We start from the raw sequence: 13,667 nt of genomic DNA on the forward strand, positions 1-13,667 counted from the left end.
AATAAATCTGAATGTACAATATTAAAAGTTAACGTGTGCCATTATTTTTGGGTTATTTTTTAAAAAAGTCGATGTATATAATTGAAGAATTTTCTAAATACTTAAACAGTTATGAAAGTTAATATCTATCAAGTTGGGATAATTTATATAAGTATATCATATACATATAAGCACTTAGCTCGATAAGATTGAATCACTATTAATCATAGCTCTTTTATGGCGATACTTTTCGTATATATTTAACATAAATTTCTATTTTTTATTATAAAATATTTATATTTTTTATACTCTAAGCATAACAATTATTTAGTATTTATTCAACAATTTTTTTATTACCATGATAAAAGTCTAATGTTAAATTTATATCAAAATTTAATACCGACAAAACAAATTATTTTTATAGGTTTTTTACTTTTGTTTTTGATACAAATTTCAACAATAGTAGTTACATTTTCTATAGTTATTTCATTAATATTTATTATTTACATTCATAAGTCTATATAAAACATAAATATATCTTTTTGTGTACACACATTGTGCAATTATTTGTATAATTTTTTTATTTTATTATGCAGCAATAATCGTATTGTTGCATTAAATCAAACAAAAAGATAAATAAATACAAAGGGAAAAACAAAAGTTAAATTTATGCAACAGAAAAATAAAATTGTTGTTTTTAGCAATATTTAGTTTATTATTTAAGAAAAACATGCAGTATATTAGAAGTTTCGATACACCCTATAAATATAAAAAAAAATATTTGTGTAATGTTTTTTTTTAATATTCCAACATATTGATATGTAAATAATCATTTATTTTGTCACTTTATTGTCACTATTTTAATTTTTTAGTCTAATTATAAGCCGCAATAGTAACAATTTTAATATAGGGCATCTTCGATTACAGTTGTTTTACTTAAAGTTTTTTTATAGCTTTTATCTGTTTTATTTGTAATATTTTTTATGTATCTCAAATAAATATTTATTTAAATATTTTTTATGTAAATTCTACATTGTGTTTTACAACTTGACCATAGAAGAGGAAATAAAACTTTTTAAATGAAATATTTCTATATTTAAAGTATAATTAAAAAAGTTGTTTGTTAAAATTGAAAATACATACATATGTAAATAGCGTCGTTGTGCTAACAAAAAACATTAAATATTTTAATTTTTTTGCCAGAGTAAAAACATTTTTTTAATTCATTCTTAACCTTTTTTCGTAGGTTTAAAATGCCCAAACCATTTTCAGTGCTGAATATTTTTTCACTTCTATTTAAATATATTTTATTAAAAATCATGAGTATGTTGTTTTTGTATATAAAATATAAATGCACTATTAACTTCGTACCATGGTGGTTCCAAAGATAAAATAAAGAAATTGCACCTACCTGCCATAAGAAATTAGTTCGAAATATTGACTGACAGTTGTTAAAAATAAAACGTCCATAAAAGCTCACTAATATAATTCCTATTTTTCCCAAATATTTTAAAATAAATTTACCTCTTTATATAATAAACATATTTTATATTTATATTTTATAATATTAAGCAAAAATTGTCCACCACATATTCGTTTTATTTATGAAATTCTTGAATAAGGGGTAAATCAGCTTTTCAACTATTAATTTTTTTGTATTAATATTAAAAAGTATACATATATGAATAAAGGAAAATTATACAAAAAAGCAATCTGCGGAATTTCAGATAGCTAGATTATAATAAGGAAGATATTCGCTAAGAACTGATTTTTATAACTTTTGACCTCGGGGACTTTTAATACTTTACTAACTATGCTAAGGCGAAGCTTTGAGCCAATTTTCATTAAGCTATCTTAAATTCCGCAGCGAAACGCTGAGCTATTTAAAAAAAATTATGTTTTGTTAAAAATAAAACAAATTTAATTATTAATAATTTATGTTCACTTCTCATGAACTTAAAATTTGATTCAGCACAAATGAAATTGTCTTAAGTTAAACACCTTTGTGAGCATTTTTGTGTATTTAATTTAAATATGATAAAAATCATATTCGGTAGGTTCGATTATATGTTGTCTATGCGAAATAATTGCATTAATTTTGCAATTTAAAAAAATATGTATATATTTGGTATATTTAAATAACTAAATTGAATTATTTTATATATATTGAATACATTGTATATAAGCCATTAAGTCATATAAAATAACAAACAACATTTTAAAAATGTCCTTAAAAGTATAAAATTTAATTTAAAAGTTAATAAAATGAAAATAAATTACAAATATTATTGTATAACTTTCATTACAATCAATCATAGTTTTTGTAGTACACAAAAAATTATTTTTTACTTGGACAAGAAATAATTACATTTGACATGTAATGAAATTTTAAACCCTAAGGATATAGAAATATGTATAGAACATACAGTTGGTATTAGCTAAAATCTGAAATTTTATTAAAATTAATGGAATGTCTACAGAAAACAGAAAGACATTTTTGACATCTTTCGGCATAATGGAAAGTATTTCATAATCTTCTTTTGGTATCAAATTCAGCAGTCAAATTGATCAGTCGAAGTTTTTTAAAATATATATTTTTTTCTGAAAATGTGTTTTTTAAAACTTTGAAGACCTTTTGCAAGGAAGGATGATAATGAAATTAAAACTGTGTGAACGTAGTTTTACTTCATTTAGCCTGTAGATTCAATACTTTTTCTTGAAAATTTCACAGTGTCTTTGTGTACGTCGGGAAGGAACTACAAGCAACTTTTTATTTTGATATTTGCAGTAGTCAAAGTGCTACACCCACATAATTAGTAAATAAGGATGAATCCTTTTGAAAATAGTTAAAATCAGTCCATTATTTCGTCTATTTTTTTAAATGACTAAATGGTCAAAATTCACAAATTATCAAAATAAAATAAAATCTATTAACAGTAAATACTGTTGTTTTTAATATTTAAAATTTATTTAAAGGATCTAATCTATTGTATAAGACTAATCTATTGTATAAGTTTAAACTATATACAATAGTTAACATCATAGTAGTAATAGTCTTTAGTACTGATTACATTCTTAACTATGGTTATTAATAGCTATAGTTATATATATATTTAAGCTATATTCTTGACTGAAGCATACATTCTAGTCTTCGCTATAGTCTTTACTACAGTATAGTGATTATTCTATAGTCAAAACTAAAGTCATGATTACTATTTTGTATTAGCAATAAAAACTATAACAAATAAATTTAATATATTTAGACTGTCTTAAAATTATTTGCATTTAATGGAATGAAATAAATGTTCAGCTTAGCAACAAAGTTAATGGTAAACTCGATAAATATTATATTTACAGAATATTTAATAAATGTTCTTAAAATAATATTTCTCTTATTTTAAAGATTTACTTCGTTTTGTAAGATATATTTTGATAAAATATATGTATACATATGTATAAGGAATAACTGCTAGCTGTTTGTAAATATGTATATAATTTTATTATGGATTGTTTATATTTTATTTGCAACAAATTGCAATTATATTTAATGATTTATGTTCATTTCTTTGTTTGGTTATATTATTAAGGTTTAAGCACAATGGGATAAATAACAAATATTTAAGTCATAAATACATTGATTTGACAAATTAGTTTAAATTTTTTTGTTAAAGCTTTAATGATGCTTTAATTTTTTTAATATGTATTTGTAGAAGTTTTTAAAACCATTTCATTAAAATAATTGTGGTTCTTATACAATAATTTTACTTGGTTATATATAAAAGTTTGCCATCCACTGTATACATATGTTATTAATTTCCTTCTTGCACACAATATTTAAACAATATGCATAGGTTATTTATATATTGAAAATAATTCTTACTATACATATTGAAGACATTGTTAAAGTTGTAAAATATTTTAACAAAATGAAAGTGCCTGCACAAACAACATACCAGCACAATATAAGTAATATTTAGTATGATTCACCTTAAACCTACCAAGACAATAATTAGTTTTTGAATTACATACTAAATAAAACTCAATTATATAAAACAGAGAAGTTTTGACATTAGACTAGTTAAAATAGAAATACACAATTGTTTTTCTTTAAAATCAAAACTTACTTACAAAATAAGAATTACAAAAAAATTGTTTTTTAATTTCAGGGCAGGTCTAATTTACACATACATAAATATTTCTAACCATAAACAGAATATTCAAACTACACAATAATACATGCTTAATAAATTTGATTTGAACATAAACTACATAAATGCTTCGTGTATGTGTGTTTACTTATAATTGTTTTATTTTCAATTCTAAACTTGTTTATACACATTTGAACAACAGGACTCTTGTTTTAATTTGATTTATTTAATTTTAGGTTATTATATTAATAACCTAATGAAAATTTTGTTTTGTGATCCAGAAAAACTAATTTATATATTCTTATGTTTCCCATAATAGGATATTAGTATAAACAATGGGCATGTCTCTTATAAACATAACAAAAACATATAGTAGTTTAAGTAATAATATTTAAGTGGTTACAAGTTTTATTATTAAATAAAAATTATAAGTTTTACCATTTAATCCGATAATCGATTTTTAATTAAAATTTATGTAGTTATCAATAATTAAGGTACTTAATCCATGGAATTATGTAATACTTTAGATCGAATTTTTTTGAAATTATTTCAAAAAAGAATCCATAACAATTTTTTTTGAATAGGTTTATAAATCTAAATTTTCTTATAAATTTTTCATAAAATTAAATTTATATTATGATAAACAAATATCCTTTCAAACATACATAGTTTCTTTTTCAGTGAATTCCTACATAAGCATGTTTTAAGTGTTGCAAAATTTTGAAGGACACTATGGTTCAAAAGCCAATATGTTGATCTCCAAAAAAATATAAACATTCTAGTATCTCGTTTTATAACAAACAAGCTACACAACAAAAAAATTGTAGTGTTTTCCCCTTTTCGTCCTTTAAGTAGTACTCTTCGTTTTCGTTCTTCAAAAAGTACTCTGTACACGAGTGTACGGAGTAGTCTTAATTTTTCTTTAAGTTGTATTATAGTTGTTTGTACTTAAAATAATACCTATTTCCAACGAACAATTTCCAAGTGATAAATAAAATTATATTAATACAAAAAAAAAATAAATAAATAAAAATTTAACACCTCAAACAAAAGTTAAATTTATAAATAACAATCTTCATAAAAGACTAACTTATAACAATAATTTTCTATTATATTTATAAGTATTTCATCCAAAAGGAGCAAATATATAAACATCAGGACTTTTACTGCCAACAACAATAAACTATTATACGACTAAATACACAAAGTATAAAGAATATACAAAATAATGTAAAAAGAATAAACCTAAATTTCCCCTAAAAAAGTTACAATAATAATGATATATAAATCTACTTATTTGTTTGGTAATAAATCCAATATTTCACACTTGATTGTAAACGAACTGGGGCCAAGTGAAAATAAAAAAAGAATATATAAAATCACCTAAAACTAAACAATCAAATGTAAACAATAAGGCACAATTTAAAAAAATAAGTCGAAGCATAAACTTTACCATTTTTAACACATACATATGTACATACAACGAATTGAAAGGAATCGTATAAAAAAGAAGAAGAGACAAACAATTGCAAAAATAACACACCAACATATTGTTGTGAAAATGAAAATTGTCCTTGAAGTAGAATAAAAGTAACACACTTACAGGCATTTTGTAGTTTTATTGGAGATGGAGGACAAATTGACGAAGGAGAGATGATAATGACAGGCATAACAACACGACCTATTGACATATTTGCCTAAAAACATACAATACTATTTCAATGTTGACCTTATCCCTCCAACCTTTCATGCAATTTTCTGTAGAGTTATTTCTATTTAATGCTATGTGTGGGAAGTAAGAAATAGCAAAGAATAGTGAAAATGTCAAAAAAGTTACTTTACAAATACTATCTTTCGACTGTTAAAATGAAGCACATTTAGACAAGCGCAAATAAATTAATTGATGACACTTGACCGGAAGTAGTAAATGATATTAGGATTTCCTACGATTAAAATTTTGCTAGAACTTTAGTGTAGGAAGCGTATAAGTATGCTTGTGATTATAAATTAATCATACGCCATGGGTATATAAGAGTAATATTTATATAAATATAAAACAGTTTATGTATAGACAAATTTATATTTATAATAAAGGAGAGACTATTTTTATTTTTCTCCGATTTTAATGTTTTATTAAAAAATTTAAAACAACAATTTATTATTTATTATCAAATAACATTGTTTTTTTTTGTTTTTTATAAATGTATTTTTATTATTCTTAATGTATTTAAGCAGATTATTTATTTTTAATTTTTTAAGATTTAATAATATTTTTCTTTTTAAAGAAATATATATATATATATATTATATATATATATATATAATATATATATATATATATATATATATATATATATATATATATACATATATATATATATATATATATATATATATTATATATATATATATATATATATATATATATTATATATTATATATATATATATATATATTATTTTTTTTAAAAGAATCTTATTAGTATTTGTTGATGAAACTTGAGCGGATTTCCTACTATTAAAATACTGCTGATTGTAGGAAGCGTATAAGTGTGGCTAATGATGATAAATTATGTATGCCATGTATATAAAACTTATGTAAATAAAAAAACAGTTTATTTTATTTTTCTCATTATCCAATGTTTTTTTTAATTAATCCAAATTAAAAAAAAAAGTTTTTTATAAGTTTAATTCATTATTCTTAAAGAATTTTAGAAAATTATTAATTTTTGCAAAAATTTGATAAAAAAATTAATGGTTTTTCATAATTTTTATATATAACCATTAAAAAAGAGGAAGTACATTATTTTCCTCATCAAAATATTGATCTAAGATCCAAAGAAGTATATACTTATTGGTGTCTTTTATTCGATTCAAGACGATCTAGCTATGTCCATCCGTCTGTCAGTTAACAACACGATAGAGTCCAAAAGGGATGAGCTAAAATTTTGCATAAATATATATATATATATATATATATATATATATAGTATAAATATATATATATATATATATATATTTATATAGATATATATAATATATATATATATATAATATTATATATATCTATATATATATATATATATATATATATATATATATATATATATATAATATATATAGTATATATAATATATATATATATATATATATATAGAAATATATATATATATATATATATATATATATAATATATATATAATATATATATATTTTTTTTTTTTTTTTAAAAGAATCTTATTAGTATTTGTTGATGAAACTTGAGCGGATTTCCTACTATTAAAATACTGCTGATTGTAGGAAGCGTATAAGTGTGCTAATGATGATAAATTATGTATGCCATGTATATAAAACTTATGTAAATAAAAAACAGTTTATTTTATTTTTCTCATTATCCAATGTTTTTTTAATTAATCCAAATTAAAAAAAAAGTTTTTTATAAGTTTAATTCATTATTCTTAAAGAATTTTAGAAAATTATTAATTTTTGCAAAAATTTGATAAAAAAATTAATGGTTTTTCATAATATTTTTATATAACCATTAAAAAAGAGGAAGTACATTATTTTCCTCATCAAAATATTGATCTAAGATCCAAAGAAGTATATACTTATTTGGTGTCTTTATTCGATTTCAAGACGATCTAGCTATGTCCATCCGTCTGTCAGTTAACAACACGATAGAGTCCAAAAGGGATGAGCTAAAATTTTGCATAAATATTTTTAGTTGTTGCAGTTAGTTAGGTATTATAAATGGGCTATGTAGGTATTATAATATGGGCTATTTTAAAATTTCACGTAGCCTTCATATAAGTAAAACAATAAAATATTAAATTTGTAAATAATTATCAGTACAAAAACACATACAATTAACAAAATGTCCAGGTGGAAGTTTAATTTTTTTCACAATTATTTCACATGTTCTATATATATTGCACTTTTGTTGTAATATTTTTGCAGCGAACACATGTTAATGTTGGAATCAGTTTTATATAAAAGACAAGAGAGAATATACATTTTTAACGCTAGCGTTAAACACAAGTTAGTTTATACAATTAAAACTTGTTCTTGTAGTCAACTTAATGCGAGAGCTTATTTTTTTATAAAAATCCTTTGTAGTTTTATATCCATTGTACTTTTAGAACATTTTCATATTCAGCTGAAGACAAGTTTTTAAAAGTTGATTATTAACTTTGTGATTTTTTATATTTTCCTGTATTCATTTAATGAGCTAGTTGGTTTTATTTAATAAAGGCCATCAGTAATTTTGGTTTTTCTTTTGATTAAATAAAAAAATTTAATAATATTTAACAAAATGTCAAATATAAGTTTCTGAAGTATATCAACGTAAACTTAAGTATGATAACAAATTTTTCATATTTTATAACTTACCTGTTTCTTTGTATTCACTTCCCAGAATTAACTTTAACAGAGTAGATCTAAATCAAGATTGGTATATGTAAGTATATTACTTACATAAATATTTAAGGTTTTAACTTTAAATTAACTAATACTCACATAAATCTGATATTATAATTTATTTTTCTTATGAAATTGTGTAAAAATATTTTAAACTTAACTTGAGTATTTTTATAATTTAAGTTTTATAATAATTTCTATATATTCCAAATATGTTTAATTTTTAAATCTAGTAAATAAAAATTTATTTTCCCCAAAGAAAAGAAAAAAAGAATTTGTGTTTTCCTTAAAACGTTCGTTTGTCATTAATTCTAAAAATCACGTCAGAAAGAAAAAAAACTTACTGAAATCAACAAACAAGGGTTTTATAAAAAAAGTGTAAAATGAAAATAGGATTTAAAAGAATCTGAGTGATTAAATAGAATGACACCATTTTTTCTACTTACAAAAAAGGGGTAAACACATTTGTTGCTTTACATAAAAATGAGTACAATTTTAAGGATTTAACACACAACAGGACTTTAAGCCGAAACAAACTCTAAGGAAAATAGGAAAAAAATAGGAAAGAGAATAAGTATAAAATAAAAAAAAACCCATTGTGATGATAAAAATGTTAACAATCAATTGATTTGAATTCGTTTTCAACCACCTTCAACACGAATAAACAGACTGACACCCAATACTTGTGGGTAATATTTGGAAATTTAAAAGTTCTTATTTTCAGAAAGGCTCAATACATTTGGTTTTAAAATTGTAAAATATTTCTTAGAAGAAGTTATATTTCTAATAGAAAAAAATATTTTTTTAGGAAATGGTGTTGCCTTTGGAAAACTGTGTATGTTTATGTATTTGTATTGTGTATTTTGCTGCGTATTCATGTGTTGACGAGTGCCTGATTTTAACCGTATTGTAGGAGTTGTTATCAAATGGTTAGTTAGTTTATTTGTTTATGTATTTTTTGTTTGTTTCGTATTTTCTTTAATAAAACTATCATTTATTCTACTCGTCACGTAACATGTTGATTTTCTGCTTTCGTTTTTTTTTCATTTATTTATTTTATGTATTAAGTTTTTATTATTTTTATTTATATTTTTTGCTGTCCTCAGATTTGTTTGGTTTTCTTTTATTAAATTATATTTTACTTAGTTGCGTAAAAGTGAGACCTTTAATAAAATTTGATTTTTATTGTCCAAAAGTGACCTTTGAGTCATCAAAGAAAACTAAGTTAAAATTAAATAAGAGTGCTATATTCAAATGTGGCAAATCTTATATTTTTTATAATATTTTTTAGTTGTTTCATATTTTGTGTATACAAATATAAATATATACAAATACATTTTTCAAAAATATCAAAACAAATTTTTCTGAGAATAATTTCTAAAAAATATTTTACAGTTTTCTGCGTAGTCCCCTGGAAAAAGAGATTTTATTCTTGAGATTAATATATTAATATATAATTATCGGCGCTATGGGATTTTATTTTGCTATGTTTTATACCGTCTTAGAGAATAATTTGTATAGTTTCTCAGTATATATTTTATTTTTGAGCTTTTAAACACAAATATAAAATACAAAATAGTACATATGCAAGTGTTTTATAAAATATTTAGTTTAATAAATATTCCACTCGCATTCCTCTAAGCGAATAAAAGCTCTTAAGGAAAAAGATCTTAATTAAGTATTTCTTCAATTAATTTGAAACAAATTTTGTCACGAAAATATTTAACAAGATACTTAAAAGAAAAAAAAAAACACCTGCAAAATTGTCGAAATTAAACCTATTAAAAATCCGAATCTTCTTGACCGATCTTTTAAAAAAATATAGTTAGATTTATATATTTTTAAAAGATCGGAAAACTACCATCTATAGACATCAAAAGTTGAATCCCTTAAACTGAAATCCTCATATATACATTTTCTAAGCTATTTACTCCAGAAACACTTAACTCTAAGCTACTTTTACTAACAGCATCACTGCATTTATATATTATTTCGAAATAAGTTTAATATTTAAAACCAAAATTCTAACATCAACATTTATCATTTTGACGCTGACGTGATGTCATTTTTAAAAGTCATAAAAGTGTAAAAATATCCTTGTATTTAGATACATAATAGTATTTGAGAATAAAAAAAATAAAAAATCCAACAAAATCAAACGTGAGAATTTACTGAGTTTATGTTTCCAGAACAAAACATAGATACTTATTTTAGTATTTAGGTGTCTTTTTGAATAGCTTTGTGACCTGGCATATTTTATGGCAATTTAACATGATATTTTAGTTTAATACGTTAAATCTAATATCTATGTTATCAATATATTTGTATTGAATTTGACAAAAACAAAAAGGTCTTTAATGTCATCAAGTTGTAAACACGCTAAAATATCATTATTTGTTTAGCGAGAAAAAAATAGAAAATATAATACTTATTGTGGTATTTGGATGTTTTAAACTTGTTATTTTTAAAGTATAACTTTTAAAACTAAAGCATTGTAATTTTATATTTATAGTGAAATACAAAATCCTAGAACATTTCTAAAAATTTAAAAAATATTTTTAATGTATGCATTAATTTCAACATAAATTTGTAATCAAATGCTATAATTCAATAGAAAATGTTAAGTGCCGTAGTTAATAAATATTTTCTATTTAATTTCTACAAATTTAATAAAATCCCAAAATTTTCTACTTTCCAAAAAACACCTGTTTCTAAAGAATAATTTTATTATGACAACTAAAAAAATTAATAAGAAGCTTATAAGCAATATAAAAATAAATGCAATAAAGACAAGCAAAAAAAAAAAACAAAGAAAATAAATGAATGTGTCACAATATAATCTTTATCATTTTGTCATTTTTATTATTTTTTCGTTGACTTTTATAGTAGACAAAAACAAATAATAAAACATATTTTTATATTTGCTACTACATTGTCGTAGCTATACAAGTACAATTCAATTTGACTTTGTCATCAGGCTTTATATTATTATTCCTTGATTTCGTTTTCTTAACACTCTCCCCCACCAGTACAGCCTCTTTATCTTTCGTAAAGATTTTTGTAATTTTTCTTTATAATTTACGTTTTTTTATTTTTCTCATGTTATTTTACTATTTTTGTTTCCTTAAAATATTTTGGGTTATAAGGCCTTCTAATGATACAAATAATAATGATGAGAAGTACAACCATGATGATGATGAACCATTTTATTTTTTGATTGATGTCATACGCCTCATAGTGACAGTCAATTATCTTAAATCACTACATGATGAACGATGAATAAACGTAGTGGCATGCGTTAAGAAAAAAAATATATATATTTTTCTCATTTTTTGACCTGATGCCAAAAGGCATAACTGCTTAAGCACTAAATAAGGGGGCATGTCTAGGCAATACAACACCAGGCAAATTAAATGTAAAATAAAAAACTGATAAAATGATAATCGTCTTATGAAACAGAATTGAAGATTTCTGTTTAAATAATAATAATCTACCAGTATGCGTTAGTTAAAGAGGACGAAACAAATCTTGTTTAATTTTAAGCTTATGTTATTTATTAAAGACATATATTTGTCATTTAAAGTTATACATTACTAAGGTAACATTTATTCAAAATATTATTTAATAATCTTTACTTTTACACCGAAAATTATTGATAACGCCTTACGTGAGACAGAAAATCGAACTTTAATTTAAATTAATTTAATACTTATTATTTAAAATGTCTATTATAATGTTAAACTCCACTCTATTACTTAGCCCAACTGGTAATATCTTATACATTTCAATTATGTATACTGTCATTTGATATACATTGCGTTTTTTCCGATTTAATAAATGGTTATACAAGGCTCTTAAAACAAATGTTTTCAATCAATAAGCTATAGACAATTAAACATAAAACATAATACCAATTAGACACACAGGCACATAAAACAGTTGGCTTTTAATAAAATAATGTTGAATTAATGATTTTTTCACAAAGTAAAGAATGAAATACAATAATTTGCCACATAAAGAGACAAAGAAAAAAATTAACTTCAAATAAAACTATCAACACCTTTTTTGAAATAAGTAAAATAAAACACGCAATGCATTTAAAGACAAAAAATTAATAGAAAAAATGGATCAAAATAAGTGTTCTATATATTACCATTTAACAATAACTTATTGTGTCAGACTGAAAAGTTCTTTGTGTTAAAATAACTGTTTATTGCTGATTTTTATTTTAGAGTAAAAATTTACTTTTTTTTAATAAGTTATTATTCGATTTCACAAAAAATCAGTTCTCTAGGTCCTAAGTTAAGAAAAAGTCAAAATTGATTGATTATGATGCACCGTATCAAAGTACATGTTCCTACTAAATTTTACATTCCTACAATTAAAACAAACGTCCATCAATGATATTCTAAAATATTTTGTTCTAAAATTATCTTAAAATTCATGACTTCAAAATTGTAAAATGATGTAAGTTGGCATTAAATAAAACGAAAATGACACTTTTAGCGAATCTTTGCGATTTAGAGATGATTTTAACAGCTTTTGAATTTTTTCAAAGAAAAATTCTTATTTTCGAAAATTTTCACGAAAACAAAGAAGCCAAATGCCTTCCATGATTCGGCCAAAAACCGTTTGGAATTTATTTAAAAATGTTGAACCTTACTATTTTTTAATGGTTTTCAGAAAAAACTAATTCTCAAGGGCGAAAGTTTCATAAGTAAAACAAAAACCGCACATTTTTCTTCAAATACTAATTTCTTAATTAAAAATAAGCTTAACTTGAGAAAATGTTGAACATTTCATGTTTATTTATCATTTTAGAAGGTTTTTTGCTTCTCCTGAAAAATTTGTTCAATGTAACCTAGGGCTTTTTGGATTTCATATGACGATATGTACCTAGTATATATAATATAATATATTATTGGTATACTAGGTTCATATGTTAAAGATGTAATTTAAAATTTATAATATTTTTTAAGAAATTTTTAGGTTGTCTAAATATTCATTTGTGTATGTTTGGATATGACACTCACGTACACATCTATCTTTTTAGACATTAAATAAAACAAGTAAAAATTTATTTGTCAATACGGATTCCCTTTAACTCTACTTGATTTTTCGCGCG

The 13,667-nt window shown here is 22.5% G+C and overlaps 1 protein-coding gene across 5 annotated transcripts in view; it reads right to left on the reverse strand.

The window, feature by feature from the left end:
* The window catches only part of LOC111675782, a 391,828-nt gene that overhangs the window by 60,829 nt on the left and 317,332 nt on the right, over positions 1–13,667 (reverse strand). The window lies entirely within an intron of this gene.

The sequence above is a fragment of the Lucilia cuprina genome, chromosome 4, assembly GCF_022045245.1.
Source record: "Lucilia cuprina isolate Lc7/37 chromosome 4, ASM2204524v1, whole genome shotgun sequence".
Classification (NCBI taxonomy): domain Eukaryota; kingdom Metazoa; phylum Arthropoda; class Insecta; order Diptera; family Calliphoridae; genus Lucilia; species Lucilia cuprina.